Source organism: Zonotrichia leucophrys, chromosome 1 (genome assembly GCF_028769735.1).
Source record: "Zonotrichia leucophrys gambelii isolate GWCS_2022_RI chromosome 1, RI_Zleu_2.0, whole genome shotgun sequence".
NCBI classification, from domain to species: domain Eukaryota; kingdom Metazoa; phylum Chordata; class Aves; order Passeriformes; family Passerellidae; genus Zonotrichia; species Zonotrichia leucophrys.
This window is the reverse complement of record NC_088169.1, coordinates 68,277,273-68,293,125: the sequence shown is the minus strand read 5'-3', so window position 1 is coordinate 68,293,125 and position 15,853 is coordinate 68,277,273.

The window sequence follows — 15,853 nt, the reverse complement described above, 5'->3', positions numbered from 1 at the left end:
CATTCTTTATCTCATGCTAAATTATAGTTTGCTGTTAGCTCTGTGTAAAGCCCATGGCTGTGGGCATAGCTGACACCATGGTGGTTTGGAAAAGTTAGTAGGCAATTTTATTTTCATTTTTAGTGTAGTGTTTGCAGTGAGAAAATCAGGGTTCATTCCTTGTAAGCACCTTTTTAAAAATGGTGTTTTTTAGAAACTTATGTGCATATATGATCTATGAATTCAGGCTCTCAAGCAGGTTTGGACATAATACTTTGGAGACAGCAGGGTCTGGGAGGGCTGTGAGGAAAAGGAAATACTGGGTTGTAACCATCTTCTTTGGGTTATATTCTAGTGTATTTTTCTGTCTCCCTGAATGAACAATACAGTTAATCTTTCAGGTGGCATAGATGATGTAAAACTTACAGTACTCATTTTTGTGATATCCCTGTTACACTAGCCTGGATTTCCAGATAAAAAATCATGTTTCCAGGTCACAAACACAGTTCTAGTGCCCACATAGATAGAAGAAAATTATCCAGTGAAAATGTCATTTCATCCAGACAGGAAATGAAAACAAATAGATGCAAATTTAAATCATAGAATCATAGAATTCTAAGGCTTGGAAGCGACCTTAAAGATCACCCCAAACCAATCCCCCCTGCCATGGGCAGGGACACTTCTCACTTTACCAGGTTGCTCAAGGCCTTAGCCAACCTGGCCTCAAACACTGCCAGGGTTGGGGCATTCACAGCTTCTCTGGGCAACCTGCTCCAGTGTCTCACCACAGTAAAAAAAAGTCTTCCTAATATCTATCTTAAATGCCCCCTTTCAGTTTGTATCTGTTGCTCCTTGTCCTTTCACTACAGCTCCTGATGAAGAGTCCCTCTCCAGCTTCCCTGTAGGACCCTTCAAGTACTGGAAGGTTGCTGTGAGGTCTCCTTGCAACTTTCTCTTCTGCAGGCTGAACAGCCCCAACTTTCCCAGCCATATATTTTGGTTTTTCAGCCAGCCTATTCCTCTCAGCAATAAGCAGAAACCTCACAGTACTCATGGGGTAAGTGGAGGGAAAAGATCCAAGCCCACAGCCTGGCCCAAGCCTCTCTTGCTTTCTGGAAGGCTATGGGCTGCCAGAGCTCCCTGGCAAAGGTGAGCCCTGCAGGGATCCTGCCCTGTGTGCACATCTCCTGGGCTATGACATGCTAGATCTCCCAACACATGTGTGTGCTGTCTCTTTTGTTCACCACCCAACAGCCTCAGTTTTGTTCTGTAACAAGTAACTTGTCACTGGGGCTCCATTACTCTCTTGGGTGAGATCTCCACTGGGAATTTATTATTTACACTTCTGTGCTCCAGGATGGGGCACTGGCAAATGCACAGTAGCAGATGAGGGCTTCTGGTGTAATGTGAGGTGACAGGAAAGTGAAGGGTGTGTGGACAGCCATTAGCTAGACTTCTAGTCAGAGAAATGTTTGTTGGAGCTGAGTTTTTTCCTCCCATGTTTACAAATGGTCAAGGGATCTGCTAAATGTATTCAAAGACCTATATAGGGATGGAAATTAAGCAGAATTTTAATGAAAAACCTCCTAGAAATGGACATTTTAGCCTTTTTTTTTTCAGGGAAATGTTCAAGAGCTTAATGTTAGTCTAGAGCAGGTTTGGTGCTGCTGAAGATTCTGAAGAGCAGCAGGATTTTAGCAAGGTGAGGACACTGTGCGAGGGGAATGTGGACAAAGGGCAGGCACCACTGTCAGGAGGGGAGAAAGGGGGAGAAAATCCCAGAAAGAAGTGTAAGCTGTGGATTGAGGGTACGGACGGGCAAATTCACGTGATAAAGGTGCATTTGAGATAAAACAGCAAATCCCTGGATAAAAGCAGCTCGGATTGCTCTGTGGCTGAAACCAGCGTTTTGCTGGGGGTGCTTTCAGAGGGCTGCTGGCCGCAGCGGACATCGCTGGTGCCGAGGAGATGACGACGCTGGCCAGGGAGGCGGCAGGCCCGTGTGGCGACAGGCCCGTGTGCTGTTTTTATTCCCAAGGGAAAGGGAAAAGTAAAGAGGAAGGGGAGGCGCGGCGGCGGCCCAGAGCGCGGCTCGGCCCCAGGCGGCCCCGGCGGGCCGTGAGGGGCGGCGCGCGCGGCCGGCAGGTGGCGCCAGCGGCTCCGCGGCGCGCGCGGGGGCGGAGCCGCCGGGCCCTGAGGGAGCCGGGCCCGCCCGTGGCGCAGCGCCTCTCCGAGCGGGGTGGTTCGGACTGAAAATCCCCTCCGAAGGTGCCGAACCACCCAGTACCTGGCACATTGCATTAATGGCTCTGGTTTTTAGAGCTGTTCTGCTGTCCTTAATAACGTTAAGGGGAGAGGTACCGTAGAGTGAGTGATGTTTGTTTCCGTTGTGTTTCCTCAGACAAATAACGTGATCAAAACTGATTGGAAAAACATAACCTTGAATGAGAATTTATATGTATACACATACACACACACACAAAGGGGAATTTGCAAGTAAATTAGTTTATACTACAAAGATGTTACCCATTATAGCTCTACACAATATAATGTCTCTATTTGTCATTATAACATCCAAGCACATGATTTCCACGAAAAAAAATAAATCAAAACCCAAAAGCTGTTGCTGTAAATTGCTTCTAGTGCTCTTCAAAGTAGAAGCCTTTTTTGTTATTTTTTTCCTCCTGTTTACTGGCTTTATGTTTTTCTCCTTGTTTTCTCCTCTTTTCTCTTAGTACCATAGGGGAAAAAAAGTCAGAAGTGTATATGACTTTCCAAGAGCTGCTTTTCACACTAGAAAGAAAACCTATTTAGTACAGTATTTCCCAAGAAAATGTTAGAGCACCTATGTTTCAGAAAATGAGCAGCCCAACCAGGGCTTGGAAAGAGCTTGTCCATTCTTCAGATTGTCCTTCACACTGCGACTGAAACCTCAGTTTCAGCTTTACCACAGAAATACACTCCCTGATTTTGGCAGGGAAGTCACCCTCCCATTGTATAGACACTGGTAAGACAATGTTCCTTGATGTTGACGTTTGTGTTTAGTGACACTAGTTGTTGAGATATCAAGGAAGAGCCATAAAAGTGTTCAAATGTCTAGGAAAGACACCTTATGGTCCATGACCTACAGAGCAAAACTTAATGCAGCTCTTTGGAATGATGAAAGGTGTACACATGGAAGTTTATGTGTTTGCAGGTTTTGTTTTTTCAATTTTGGTGATGTAGCTGAAAGTTAAAGTACCTCCCACAGTCTGTGTGTTGCCAGGAAGTGAGACACACGAAGGAGTGAAATCACCCATATGAAGGCCATGAGCAGGGCACAATTTCTCTATTTGTGACAGTGGCATGGCTTGAGAAGGTTGCTAATGGTTTTCATATTCTGTAATTACTCCTTGAACAGGATATCAAGGGGAGAGAGAAGAGCTAATTACCCTGACTTCATCTGCCCAATTTCCTCCCTGGTTAAATAGGGTTGACAAATGCCTTGCATGGAGATTAAAGCTACTTTGTCCTGGAAAATTGTAATTAGGGCAGATCATCTAGTTCTGTAGAAGCTCTAGTCAGCCTGGTGGTAGCTCCAAAGAGCTCAGTGGCTGTTTGATTTGACATGAATGGCAGAACCCTGCGCATCATGATAAATCTGACAGGTGTTTTTAGCTGGCTGAAAATAAACCCCAACAATGGCTAGATGTTTAGCTGGTTAAAAAGCAATGGCCAGACATTGGTCACTTCTTCAGCTGTAAGAAGTGGTCTGGAGAAGGCAAAATTTTTATATTAGTTTTCTACCTTTCTGACCTGTTTTGCCAATGAATTTAAGAAAGATGGAAGTAAAATCTCTAGGGTCAGAAGTTAGCTTTTCCCAAGCAGTACTACCTAAAAGAAAAATGAAAACATTTTTTTGTCCCCCCATTTTTTTAGAATGGAAGCATTAGAGTCAATGCTGGGCTCACCCATGATGGCAGGTGGTGTTGGAAAGGAGCTGCCCCCGGGCCTCTACGTGCCATGGGACTACATTTCTCATCCCATCACCTGTGCTCTGTGAGCTGCCTTCTAGCACTGCAACAGGCTTTTCATGAAGGACCTCTCAAATTCTAGTCTTTAGTAAGCCTGTGACCCAGGAGGAAGATCAGTTTGTCATTTAAAGCTTTCCAGGCTAAGCTGAGCTTATCTCTGTCCAGATCTGTGTCACAGCAGAGCTCTGGGGTATGGCACTCATCAGGGAGTCCTGTGCAGACAGGACTGCCCATTTCTTTTGGGCCAGGGCTGACTTTCCTCCTTTTTCTTTTCTTAGCAGCAGCTATGAAGGGGCCTGGTGGAATTGGTCTCTGCCTTTCAGACAAACATTTAGCAGAGGAACACCTGCACCTGCCTAATGTCATCTTTCTCTTAAATGATGTCTGGAGTGTTCTGTTCCCTTGTACAGGGCTGCATAACAGGATGACTCTCAGCAGGGAAAACACCCACAGTGTGCAGAAAGCTTGGGCGAGAGAGGAGAGATGAGAGGACTGGCAAACCTGACACCACTCACAAACTGCAAATGCATTTCCCACATCTCCAATACTTTAAAGTCAAGGTCTGGGCTCAAGTGTGTCAGCAGCAGTCTCATCACCACCAAATACTGCGTTCTGTGTTCAGTGTGCTCTTACATAGGTAGCAGCAGTGCTCCTTTTGTTACAGCAGTGGTGCTGATGGTGCCAGGGTGCTGCTCTGGCACTGCTCTGCTGGAACTTCCTGTGTCCTTTCCAGAGGTGCTTCTTAGCAGGACCTGACTACTTGTTTCACAGCAAATGCGTCTCTGTTGGTCCCAGACACATGACCTCATTTTTTTATGCATTGATTGTCAATTAAATTTGAGCTGCTTCTGTCCACCCCAGACTTTGAGCAAGATGAGAGCACAGGATAGGCCTAATGCCCATTGATTTAAAAAAAAAAAAAGTAAAATCACTTTTAAACTAGAAGTCCACTTTAAAAATCAAGCTCCTATGGATGACTCCTTTGCATCAATTCTATCTTCTCAGTACAAAAGTCAAGAAAAGAAGTAGGAGTTATGTTTTAGGCTTCCATGCAGAAAGACAAGGAGTGCAATCTCTCTCATTTTCCTTCTGATTAGGTTGGTCTGTTCAAGATGTGATGTGGAGCCAACTTAGGACAAAGAAATTTCATTTCTCAGAGAGATGAGAACACAGAGGAAGGACCATCAGAGTGGCAAGGTACCAAGTGATATGTATCAAGTATCAAATAGAACACAGGCTCCTCCACCTTCTGTGGGCTATTCCTGCCAAAGTGAAATGGGATCGTGTTGAAACACTGAAATACACTGACCCTTTAACCCCTAAATCCTATCCTGAGGAGATTGAGCCCTACACCTCAGACAGACAGGGGAGTTCTCCTCAGCACACCAGGGCTCAGGGTTTTAAAGTGAAGCATGGTGTAACTGTAAGATCAGCCTGTTTCCTTAAGGAATACAGGTCTTTGCTCTCCTCTTATGGAACCAAAAGAGTTGATGTAATGTTATTCATTAATGACGTTCAAGGGTGAAAAAGGGCAATAGGGATGGGATGATGACAAGAAATAACATGAGCAGCAGATGTGACCTTCCAAGCCAGCAGGGCTAACTGGGTGAGAGCTTGCAGGGGCACAAAAATGTTCACATTAGATGAGGCTTTTCTTCAGACTGCTGAAGAGCTGTTTACTTGTTCTGCTGATTGCCTCTGGCCAATTTTAATCCTGAGAATATGCCCGCCGTGTTCTCTGCTTTGATCTCTTTCCTTCTGACTCAAAACACAAAGATGTTATTAAGATAAATTGTTAAAGACAGCTCTGGAGCTGGGTGGGAAATGCTGATCATCATTTCCCCTGGAGATAAAGTAATCCCCATGCTCAATCAATTCAGAGTAAGTAACAGCCCTGAAGAACTCCTTTGAAACATGGGAAAACAATGGTACTCTATGAATTGATTGCATTTGGCCTAATTATAGGAGACCTTTGAGTAGGAGTACTTAGAAATAAACCAGAGAGAGTGCTAGAAATGTGCAGTGCTGAACAGGCACGTGGCTACATGGGCTGAGTAACCTCTGTGCTGTAACATTAAATACCCTCTCTCTGTGCAGGCCTGGCTTCATTAACTGCCATAAGCAAAGGAGTGGAAGTACTCCTTGAAAAAAAATGCTATATAAATTCTAGTAAAGAAAAACACATGAGAATGTCTGAATCACGTGGGACTGTTTCCATTTGAGAGCAGCCCTCAGGAATTGTTTGGTTTGGGGCAAAATGAATGAAAGTTGCAGTTTGGGCTTTTTGTGCTTTTAGTGTCTCTGTGTGAGTTGATAGACCCTTATGGGAAGACCTAGGTTAAACTCGTTAACTTGAGCAATTGGAGAAGACAAATGCCCTAAAAACAGAAGATAAGCTGAAGAATTATTGTGAAGAGGGAGAAGATAAATAGCATCAGGGTATTTAGGTAATAATTTCATTAAGAAAGCTGACTTGGTATAATGCTTTAATACAAACCACTCATGTAACAACTTCACTCCTCAGTAATTTCTACTTCTAGAATAATCACTAATAGAAGCAATCACCTGTTGACATAATGTCTCATAAATGGTATAGTAAAGAATTGCTAAAGGTATACTACCTTTTGCAAAGATCAGTATAAATCTGAGATACAAAATAATTAATGTGCAGTTGTTGTGAATTTTATATGAAAGTTCATGACATTTAATGTTGCCTGCAACCTGAAGCATGCACATCAGCAGCATAAAGCACTAAGGTACGTTGCAGAAAACAGGATGGGGTAGTATCTCAGTGCTTATAGCAATGTTCATAACTCTCCACTAGCCTGGCAGGGAGGCCAACCATGTTAAAAAAAACTGTGAGGGTTTTTTTTTCTTTTTTTTTGTGTTTTGTTCCCTGTGGTAACTCCAAGACTCCACTTGCACTTGCAGGACTAATGAGGAGTTGCTTTTCAAATATCAGTGGGTAGATAACCTAAGCATCTTTTGACAATTTGTCCCTTAGAGAGCAGTGAGGAGTAATTGTGAATATAGGCATCTCTGCATTTTTGTTTTAGGGCAAAATAAAAATGATAGTGTGATTGGGAGCTGGGATCAGTCAGCAAAGGGGCAGCCAAGGGTTTAAGAAAATCCTCCCTGGAAGTCCATTAAATTTAACATGTTTGTGACCTTGAACCTTCAGTTAAACAAAGCTGAATTTTTGTTGGCTTCCAAGTTCTATTCAGCCTGGTCTAAAATGGAGAATAAGTGAAGTGGGCACAAATAGCACGTGTTTCTGAGGCACAGGAGCTGCTCTAAGCGTGTCATAGGGAGCTGCACAGCAGGAGCTGTTTTGAAGCTGGCAAGGTCAGGACCAAGTGAAGAAAAATAAAGGAGCTACAGCATGAAGTATTATAAGTTTTTTCCCTCCTTCCTTTTTTTTTTTTTCCTAGGCTTCTCCCAGAAGAATGCTGATGAAAAGTACAGCATCCCACTGCTCCCTTCCAGAGTATGATTGAATTTCAGTCGAAAATGGGATCAAAGAAGGTAGGGCAGCTTCCTTCTTGCAGCTCATCCAGCCATACATGCGGTGCTTGCTTCAGGTGACTGTTCAGTGGGACCTGTCATTCAGGCCTGATGCAGCAATTCAGTGCAAGTTAAAGGGTCTGTGTCAGAAATGACAAAATTGGCTTGGAGGTGAGTTTGTGGATTATAAAATAGTAGTGTGCATTTAAATGGCATATTTTATCTATAACTGTTGAACTGCTTTGGCATAACGGCTTAAGGGACAATACTGCCTCAATTTAGCAGGAGAAGCAGATTACCAGTGACTTCCCCAAAGTCATGCGAGAAACTGCTGAAAAACTGGGAATAGAACCCAATTAAACTGGCTCCTAGGTCTATGGTCCCATTTATGGCACTGTATTAAGCCAGGTCCTGCTCATCCAGACAGAGAGAGAAACATTTCCCGGTATGCTCTCGCCTGGGCTAAAGTACATGGGAAAGCCAGCAACCAGCAAAAGAAATCTTACAAATTTTTCCTTCTCTAAAGCAGACTGGCTTTCATCAAGGTAGGAACGAAACAGTAGAGTCTCCAGTTAGCTGGGTCAGGATAGATACCACTGTTGGTTAGGAGAAGTCAATTATTTCCAGGTGAGACAGAAGTGACTGCAAAGAGGAGGCTGGTTGACCCAAGTTCCCTTCTCTGGCTGTGAGGCACTGTGACTATGTGATTGAGCTTTCAAGGATGAACTACATTTGTAGGCTCCCATACACCCAAACTCTGTGTAGCCCTGTAGCTCAGTATTTACTGTACTCATGGTAACACACATTGCTGTTGTTTGTAACAGCCCAGAGGGTCTGCATGAGCTCTGTAAGGCCTCAGGACTTAATGGCTTTGTCTGGGCTTGTCTTGACCTGTCTGGGATTTTACTTTACATTGTTTAGCTGGAGCAGCAATTTCCAGCTGTAACCAGGTGACTATGACACAATTTGTTTTGCTTTTGCTTAGCTTTGTGTGATTTAACCATAATTTTACTTTAGCTGAGATTACCAAGTGGTTATTTTTTGTGGAGTGAAGAATGCAGGGCCCTAGCAAAATGATGTGGAGTAGAGGACTATAAATGTGGTATCATGGCACAGGTCTCAAAAGGAAAGCTACTGGATGCACTGCACAGCACAGATCTGAGATGTCAGTAGAGGGCATGGGATGATACTTGAGCCCCCAGAGCTATAAACAACACATAAATGGTCAATGAGTAATGGTTAAATAAAGGCAGACCTGACAAGTGGGTGAAATTGCTTTTAGGAGTAACAAACAGAAAGGATCCAGTGTATATAAAATCCTATATATGGTGAGAGGTCAGTCACCTTAGGATCAAGGTGGGCAGTGGCAAGGTGAGTGTAAAGTGGAGAAGGCATATAGGTACTATGAGATTTGTGTTCCAGTTTCACCTTTATCATTATTGAGACTTAATAGTATTCTCCTTTTTTTTAATGAAATAAATAGATCAAGATTAATATTGTGTGATTGCAAGTCAAAGAAATTGAGTTATTGCAAGCTAAAGATTCAGTGACAGTAATAGTTGGCTTTGCTCCTAAATTGTGTCTTTTTGGCCATGCCAGGACTTTTGAACAAAGTACGTTCAAATGCCTTCCTAAAATGTGATCATCACACATTGAGAGTTCTAAGCAAAAAGCTGTGGGGGTGAAATAGTTCAGAAATTCCCTAAAGTCAATCCTATGTGCTTTCTTTAGCCATTTATATACAAGAAAATAAATTGCTTATTTGAACTGTAGGAAGTGAAACAATGTGATAAAATTCTGAAAAGGCATCCTATGATTTGGCTGTTTTGGTCAAATATGAATCTTTTACTCAGGATGTTTGCTATCAGTACATCAATAAGATTTGGGAAAGTTGTTTACACCATATGTTTTTGAAAGAAAGGAAAGTGAATAGATCACTGGTTATTAAGAAAAAAGCTGAGAAGTTGCTTGTTAGTGATTCATCCATTTCATACAGTAAGTATTTCATTCAGTTATTTCATGAGGCTTTATTCAAAGTGTGTTGTATTTTGGTTTGCCTTGTAACATGGATATGCTACAAGAAACTTGTAATAAAACAAGATTTGTTGTTGTTTTTAGAGTTAGAAATTATATTTTAGAAAATATGAAATCATAGTTTTTTTTCTAAAAATTAGAAATCTATTTTAGAAATAGATTAGAATCATATGCTTTTGTAATGAGGTTTGGCACATGTACTGTGACTTTATTTTCCCTGAGCAAATATGAATATTAACATACCTTATCATAAAACAAGCCTCTAATTAAAAAAAAATTGTATGTCATTTACAACAATCTGGTGGTTTTATTAGAATATATCCTGATTTTCTTGTTTAGTTTAAATATACTTTTTGAAAAATTTTCTAGTATATCAGTCAAATTTGCTGATACACTTGATGAATTTTAATGACAAATTTCACTCAATATAAAGATATCTCAAAATTGAACTTTGGTTCTAATTCTCATAGTGCAGCAGTTGGCTATCAAGTAATTTTCCAATAAGATGCAGCCTGTATCCTGCACAGTTACACTGTGAAATAAGCAGTTTGAGTACCTGAGTACTTTGAGAAATAGAGTTCTGGATTGATTTCTGATGTCAAACTTGTAAAGATCCTGTAATATGAGGTTTCTTTCTACATCAAATATTCCCCTTGTAAGCATCTTGGGTTTTGAGCTGCAGCTCAAATTTCTTCCCTGAATTATGATACTTGGCTTGCAGCTTTGTACTGCAGTACTGAGACTTTGGCCCAGAAAGTAGGACAAGCAGTGATGGGAGATCTGGATTTACCAACAGCGTATGAATTGTTTGCAAATTCTGGGATTGGGTAAGTTACCTTAAAAGCCCATGAAGATTAAAAAACAAGGTGAGACAGTGGCCATCCATCCTCATTAGCTACTGCTGATGCTGCATGGCAAAATTTCATTAGGAGCTCTGTAGTGGCCGGTCGTACCAACGTACCTTGCATGAAGTGACCAGTGTCTTTTGTTCCTGCTTGCCTCTGGACTACTTGTCTGATTGCCTTTGGAAATGGAGTTTATAGACTCTTACCTGGCTTCCATGTGCTGGCCTATAGAGTGTAGCTGGAAATGAGGACATCGTTTGAGGAGTTTCAATTTATATTTCTCTGTCCTGCTGCCCTGAAGGTTTATGTGGCCTCCAAACATCTTCATGTCTGAAGATTATCTGTACAACACCTTGCTTTATGCAGAGGAAAAAATATGAGCCCTTTACTGCTAAGCAGAGATGACAACTTTGTATTAACATATTATTCTGAGGATCCATGTGTGTATTCTTGAAAAAACTTTTATATACTCCACTTATCTTAGCAAGAGCATTAAATTATTTCCAGATTTTTTACTGTACTTCCCATTTACTACAGAAACCTACAGGTGATCAAGTAATGATAGAAAATGTAACTTAATGGAAGTATTGAAGCTGCGTACAAGATAAAAAAAATTTGCATTTTATCTTCCCTGCTGCCCTTGATGACATCTCCTGTGTTGGATCCTAGCTCCCTCCCTCAGACAGTGTCTGCCACCATGTCACCTCTCATTCTTGCAGAGCCACAGAACAGTTCTGTTGGAGGACAGGGGTTGAATCTCCTCAAAGGGCTGCCCACACTTCAGCCTCACCTCACAAGATCGAAGGGCCTTCCTGTGGTAATTGGTACTCACCGTAATGGTGGCTGCTCTGTGACTTGGGAATCCTGCTCCAGACTTGACAGTGCCTCTCAGGGCTCACAGGGCACTCGAGGCAGCCCTAACCTGCAGGCTACAATAAACCTCATTGGAGCCTCTAGCCCACTCCATACAGATACAACTGTCAGGTGAGGTGCCCACAGCATGGGCGCTGCAATCCATAACCATCCCAGACAGGAATGTAGCTTTGAGGTAATGGGAAATCAGAGCTAAAACAACTGAGTTTCTTATTGCTGTGGCATTGTCTGAATCCCTTCTTCCACCAGCTGACTTCGCTCTTTAAATTCCCATTTCTCTTTCTCCTATCCCTGCCCCTCCTTCTGCCTTTATATTGGGAATATAAACAACTTCAGTCCTAGTTCTTGTCAGTGATAGGAAGAGAGTTTCTCTTTTTTTTTATGGGCCAGATGCAGTAGGACCATAAGGAAAAAGAGAAGGCTGCCTCTTCCTTTTGTTTTGAGCATCTCATGACAGCCTAGGATTGACTAAACTGTTGCTTGTTTCTTGCTGTGTGCATCTGTCTGTGTGTGTGCCTGGGTAACATTTTTTCTAATCTTCCTTGAAAATGGCAAAGGCTGGCAGCTTGTCTTGGTCTCAAAGAGAAGCTGCCTCCTCCTTCAGAATGCTCTTGCTTTTTGTGAAGGCATGTGGGCCCCTGTGCTTGCCTGCCTTGTGAATTACCTGGAATACACGGTCGATGGATAGTACCTGTCAGCACATTTCACTAGACAGCTCCAGAGGGGAAAAAAAGATTTTAAATAATCATCTCTCTCCCCTGTGCATCAGGGAAGAGCAATAAAAAATTGGAGATAAAAGACTATTGAAGCCTTAGGACATTTCATCTCTTTTCCTTGGGGAAAATGTGGGTCTCTTTCCTATAGTAAACACATTTCAAGCTGTTCACTTTTAAATTTATTTAGTGACAATACTTCTGAGGCTTCCCTGGAGAGGTTATTTTGTAATTTAATAGATGCCACTGTTGGGGATTTTTTTTTTTTTGTTCTAATTTTCTAAGCACTCAGTGGTTTTCTTCTTTAAAGCACATTACAGACATTAAATAATCTGCAGACAGTTACTGAGAGGTAGCTAAGCCATCACCTCTCTCACCCTGAGCCTTTCTGTTAATAACTCTGTGGGAACTCCATTCAACTTAACATATATTTCTGCAGTTAAATCAGAATTTGTAGTATGGTAAAATAGCAGGTCAGGCACAGATTTTTTGTTTGTTTTTTTTATATTTTAATTTTTAAATGTGCCACTTACTCATCATTTCAGATGTTTCCTAATATTCAGCCTTAATGATGTTTTTGTTTTGCTGTCTGCATCTCATTGTTTTTAGCTCTACCCCAAACAACAATTCTTTCTTTGCCTGTTGAGGTGCACAGAGTGTGCATGGATGGTTCTTTTAACATTGCCTTGTCTTTGCAGGGCTCAGCTCCCTCTCCTGGTGTTATCATGCTTACCCTCCTTCTAGGCCATCTTCTGTGCTGACATCAAACTCCTCTGGCACCTCCAAGGACCAGCTTGTGGTTGCAGCTGTGTTTCTTTTCTCCTCTCAGTAGCAAAAGCTGCTTCATTGCCCAAAACCCCTAGTAAATTTCTGCTGACTCTCCTGCGTACCACTCCACGTAGAATGACAGCTCCAATTGCATCTTGGAACCTCTGTGTCTAAATACTGGAAAAACTTATTAGAAGGACAGAGGTCTCTGCAGATGACAACAGTGCCCAATAGTATCTTTATGGGAAGGAAAAGTGTACAAAGACCCTGCAATATGGACAGTCAACAAATTGAATGCCTTTAGTCAACCTGTTGGCCAGAGTGTTCTAGAGCTCGCTCAGGGCCCTGGTCAGGTTGCTGTGGTGAGCCTGTGCCCCTGAGCCCTCACCCTGGCTGCTGGGCCATAGGCAAGGAGGCTGAGGTGGATGTTGACCTGCCTTCTGAGAGTCCCTCTGCATTCTGCATGAACCCAGAGCCAGTGCCAACCCAGAATTTAAAACAGGTTGGCCAGAACTAAGTTTTTCAGGTCATAAAGGCAGGGAGGCTGCCTTGAGAGTCACATGGTGGCCCTGTTTCATGACTTTGCCTGCTTAAACAGAGCCACAGACAAAAACTTCCATTCCACTTGGCCACTCATGTTGGAGGGCATATATATTTGCACTGGATTTTGATATGAAGATATTATAAAGCAGGACTTGACCAGGATTGTGACTCTCTCTTTTCAAGCAGCAGTTAGAGGGCTGCATGCTCTCAGGCAAGAATTACCTGTGCCGTGCTGGTGTGAATTGCCCTACATTTCTGCTGCCTTGCAATGTGTACACAGCTAAAAATAGCACCGGCCTTTTAACCGTCGCACTGCACACCCAGCACTTACCTGGGACTAGGCAAACATGGGCACACAGAACCAGGAAATTAACGGCAGCGATCAAAAGAGCATTTGTCTGTTTTGTTCTCCTTGTAATTCCTCCTGTGGATTGGGCTGTCATTTTAAATGTAGCAAGTGCCTGTGTATTCGGCTCATATCACTCCAGATGGCATGTTCACCTGTTTTATAATTTGCATTGTGGGGCAGTGCCTAAAACTGTTGCCTTTTTAATAGTTAACTCTGTGACAGAGTTACATACTGCCTAAACCCCAATAAATGGCTTAAAAAAGTATTTTAAAAAGTATTTGCTATAGCACCATGGCTTTGTAATGCTTTACTCCACCTTCTGTTTTCACTTGGGTTAGCCTGCACAATGCAGAGCCGTATGTTATCCTGACACATCTGGAGAGCAAATCAGAACTTAGTCTAATGTTAAATTTCAGGTCAGTCAGAAAACAGAGTTTCAGTCACTGTCATTGACACATTTAAGTCAAAGTCTGAAAGGAAAATCTTCTTTATATTTGTATATTAGTCACTAATTTTTTCTTCAGAATGCCACATAATTAAATACTGCTCAACAGCTTACTGGCTGTAAAACTGGCATTTTGCTTTTGGGGTGATGATCTTGGAGGAAGGCCTGTATCCTGCACAGTTTCACTGATAGCACATGCCTTCCCCTGGCACCTCTCTGGGAGGTTTGCACTCTATTTCAGATTTGTCAGCAAGACTAATGCCAGCCCTCCTGAGCATCATGAGTCCAGAGACAGTATGTTCCCCTGTCAAAATCCCTAAGTCATGCTACATTACCTGTTGTAAATAGACTCCAGAAGATATTCCATAGCTTGTGAGTGTGGATCTCTGTCCTGGGAGAATTTGATAACATGGGATAATTCATTGAAATGTTAGAAGTAAGTGGATAGTGGAAGGTGCACCTCCTTGTAAAAAGCTGAAATGCACAACTGGGTAAAGACCCTGTACTATTAGCAATGTCAGGCATTTTCACATTGTATCCCCCAATTTGGAGTACTCTGAACTCTTGCTTCCATCCTTTGTCTTTACCACTCTCAAAATCTGTGCAACAAGTCAACAATCCCTTTTCGAGTAATTGGTTTACTTCAGTTGTTTACATTAGCAAACCTAATGAAAGCAAAAACACTCTAAGCAGTATTCAAATGGTCATGAATAATTGGGGTTTTTTGGTGTTACTGTGATCTAGAGCAGGCAAACAGTTCCTAGAGATATAAATCAAGGCATTAGAAGTAGCAGAAAATGTATAGGCAGATGATAATTTTATTAAAATGCATGATATTATAAAACATAGCAAACCATTCTGTTAGCATTCAGTCTGTATCAATTTTACAATTAACTTTGTAATGTGAACAGGAAAACGGCAGTATTTTGAATTTCCTTTGCAAGGTCCAGAACCAGCAACCTATCTGTTGCTCTGTGGTGCAGGGTTAGAAGGAGAATACATGATATTTTTCTGTCTCAGGGGACTTTGAATATGCTTGCAGAATACACTGTGGTAACAAATATTTCCCCCGGCTATTTGACCTGGTTGTGTCTCTTACTCTCTGGCGTTTTGTTAAAGATGTTTTTAAGTATGTATTTCTAAAGTATGCCTGCCTTGAGAAGAGCTGCTTTGCTTTTTCAGTCCTTTAATTTTCTTCCCTTTGCTTGGCACTCCTGGGAAGGAATAACAGGGTTGAAATAACCACTACTTGCATTGAGTTTAGTTTTACAAGTACTGTTGTAACTAAATTATCTGGCCATCCAGCCAGAAAGACTAGAAAAGGCATTAATAAGTCTCCCGAACACACCAGCTGGGACTGCTGAACTTCACTAAAGCGAGTACTACAGATGCATGACTGGGTCATATCTGTTTATCATGTCTGGTTTATCCTTTCCTAAGATAAAGTTCCTACACCAGTCAGTCTATTTTCAAATAAAAGTCAGTCTACACCAGTCAGTCTATTTTCAAATAAAAGTGTCTACACCTTGTGTTGTTCTCCCTACCACCTCACCATGTGGTCTAACCTTTGATCATAAAACCCAAAGTAAGTTAATTTAAATATGAGAGGCAAAAGTCAGTCTTCAAACATGGACTGTACCAAAGCTCGAACATCACGAAGACAGATGTTTAAAAGGCTCAACAAAAATGAGATCTAAATGGACACTTTTGCTAATGGGATGATAGCTAGTAAAGGCTGAGAAGTGAATTTTACATTTGCACAGCATGCCTGTAGATACACAGGTTGT